The sequence below is a fragment of the Harmonia axyridis genome, chromosome X (genome assembly GCF_914767665.1).
Source record: "Harmonia axyridis chromosome X, icHarAxyr1.1, whole genome shotgun sequence".
Lineage (NCBI taxonomy): Eukaryota > Metazoa > Arthropoda > Insecta > Coleoptera > Coccinellidae > Harmonia > Harmonia axyridis.
This window is the reverse complement of record NC_059508.1, coordinates 22,135,615-22,138,714: the sequence shown is the minus strand read 5'-3', so window position 1 is coordinate 22,138,714 and position 3,100 is coordinate 22,135,615. Positions and strand designations below refer to the sequence as shown.

Here is a 3,100-nt window from a genome sequence, read left to right as displayed (position 1 = left end):
TACGTCAATTTAAATATGAAAATACCAATACGAAAAATTAATTCTTTAACGAAAATTATTAACAACTCTTTAATCGATCTACCTACACCAAGAAATATTTCATATTTATGAAATTTTGGATCTTTATTAGGCTTGTGTTTAATAATACAAATTATTACAGGATTATTTTTATCTATACATTATTGTGCAAACGTAGATTTAGCTTTTAATAGAGTGACTCATATTTGTCGAGACGTAAATATAGGATGGTTAATACGAACTATTCATGCAAATGGAGCCTCTTTATTTTTTATATGTTTATATTTACATATTAGGCGAGGCTTATATTTTGGTTCTTACAAACTTACAGAAACTTGAATGACAGGAACTACTATTTTATTTATATCTATAGCTACAGCCTTTTTAGGTTATGTTCTTCCCTGAGGGCAAATATCTTTTTGAGGAGCAACTGTAATTACAAATTTAGTTTCTGCAATCCCTTACCTAGGAAATTCTATCGTTATTTGACTATGAGGAGGTTTTGCTGTTGACAATGCTACATTAAACCGATTTTATTCATTTCATTTTATTTTACCTTTCATTATTTCAGCTTTAATTATAATTCATTTACTATTTTTACATAACTCTGGCTCTAGTAATCCTTTAGGATCTAATTCTAATCTAGATAAAATTAGTTTTCATCCATATTTCTCCTTCAAAGATATTTTAGGTTTTCTCATTATAATATTTTTTATTTTAAATATTATTATTCTATATCCTTATATATTAAGAGATCCTGATAATTTTATCCCAGCTAATCCTCTTTCCACCCCTCCTCATATTCAACCAGAATGATATTTTTTATTTGCTTATGCAATTCTTCGCTCTATTCCCAATAAACTTGGAGGTGTAATTGCTTTAGTAATATCAATTGCTATTCTTTATTTTATACCTTTTATTAATTTCAAAATAATGAAAAGAAACAGCTTTTATTATATTAATAAAATTATATTTTGAAATTTTATCGTTACAGTTATAATTTTAACATGAATCGGAGCTAAACCAGTTGAAAATCCTTTTATTTTCATAGGACAAATTTTTACCTTAATCTATTTCATATACTTTATATTAAACTCAATTATTTACAAAATTTGAGACTGATGAATATTTAATTAATCAATGAGCTTGAAAAGCATATATTTTGAAAATATAAGAAAGAATTTAAATTTCTATTGATTTATACAAAATTTAATTAACTATATAATTAATACTATAAATAATAATCTTAATCTAAAATTTAATATAAGTATATTCAAAGAAACAGGCAAAAAAACCTTTCAAGATAAATATATTAATTTATCATATCGATAACGAGGTAAAGTCCCTCGAACCCAAATTCATATAAAAGAAAAAAATAATAATTTTAAAAAAAATATAATAGAATAAAAATCTCCTCCTATAAAAATCAACCTTCTTATTATTCTTATAAAAATAATATTAGAATATTCAGCCATAAAAATAAAAGCAAATCCAAAACTTCTATATTCAACGTTAAATCCTGAAACTAACTCTGATTCACCCTCAGAAAAATCAAAAGGAGTTCGATTAGTTTCAGCTAATCTTGAAATAAATCATATTATTCTTAGAGGAAAATTAAATATAACAAATCAAACATATTTTTGATAAAAAATAAAATCTATTAAATTTAAAGATATAATTAACACTAAAAATGATAATAAAATTAAAAATATTCTTACTTCATAAGAAATTACTTGAGCAACAGAACGAAGCCTTCCTAATAAAGAATAAATCGAATTTGAAGATCAACCCGATAATATAATTGTATACACACTAAAACTAGAAATTACAAAAAAAAACAATACAGAAAAATTAAACTTAAATAAATAACAATAAAAAGGTATTCTAATTCATAATATTAATGCTAAAATTAAATTAAAAACTGGTGATATAATATAAATTAAAATATTAGCCATATAAGGAAAAATTATTTCTTTTCTAAATAATTTAATTGCATCACTAAAAGGCTGTAAAATTCCTAAAAAACCTACTTTATTAGGGCCTTTTCGAATTTGAATATACCCTAATAACTTACGTTCTAATAAAGTTAAAAAAGCTACTCTAACTAAAATACAAATAATTATTAAAATAAAAATTATCAAAATTAAAATTATATCAATTATTATTTGTATAAAATACTTATAAAGATTCTAAATCTAACGCACTAATCTGCCAAAATAATAATTTTATTCATTTATAAAATTTTAAATCATAAACTTGGTCCTTTCGTACTAAAATTTATTAAATTATTAAAGATAGAAACCAACCTGGCTTACACCGGTTTAAACTCAGATCATGTAAAGTTTTAATGGTCGAACAGACCAAATATTTAAGCTTCTACACCTAAATTTAACTTTAATCCAACATCGAGGTCGCAATCTTTTCTTTCGATTTGAACTCTAAAAAAAAATAACGCTGTTATCCCTAAGGTAATTTATTCTTTTAATCATAAAAATGGATCAATTTTTCATAAATTAATGGTTAAAATTAAAAAAGTTAATCTAATTTTTTTATCACCCCAATCAAATTTAACAAAAATTTTAAATTTTATAATTCTTTAAATTAAAAATCTTTTATAAATTAAACTCTATAGGGTCTTCTCGTCTTTTAAAAAAATTTAAGCTTTTTAACTTAAAAATAAAATTTTTAAATAATAAAATTTAGAAAGTTATCTTCTCATCAAACCATTCATACAAGCTTTCAATTAAAAAACTAATGATTATGCTACCTTTGCACAGTCAAAATACTGCGGCCCTTCAAATTTTATTCAGTGGGCAGGTCCTACTTTAAATTATAATCAAAAAGAGATGTTTTTATTAAACAGGTGAAAGATATTTTTGCCTAATTACTTAATTATACCTTTCGTAATTACTTATATTTTTACAAAATAATTAATACTAATTTTATCATTATTTCAATATAATTTTTATTATTAAATTTACTTTAATAAAAAAATTAAATTAATATATAAATATTTTTAATTAAATAACAAATTTTAACAAACTTCAAATAGTAAAAATTTCTAATTCTATAAATTATTAAT

The 3,100-nt window shown here is 22.2% G+C and overlaps 1 pseudogene; it reads left to right on the top strand.

The window, feature by feature from the left end:
• On the top strand, positions 1–953 carry LOC123685819 (annotated as a pseudogene).
• Positions 954–3,100: the final 2,147 nt, after the last annotated feature.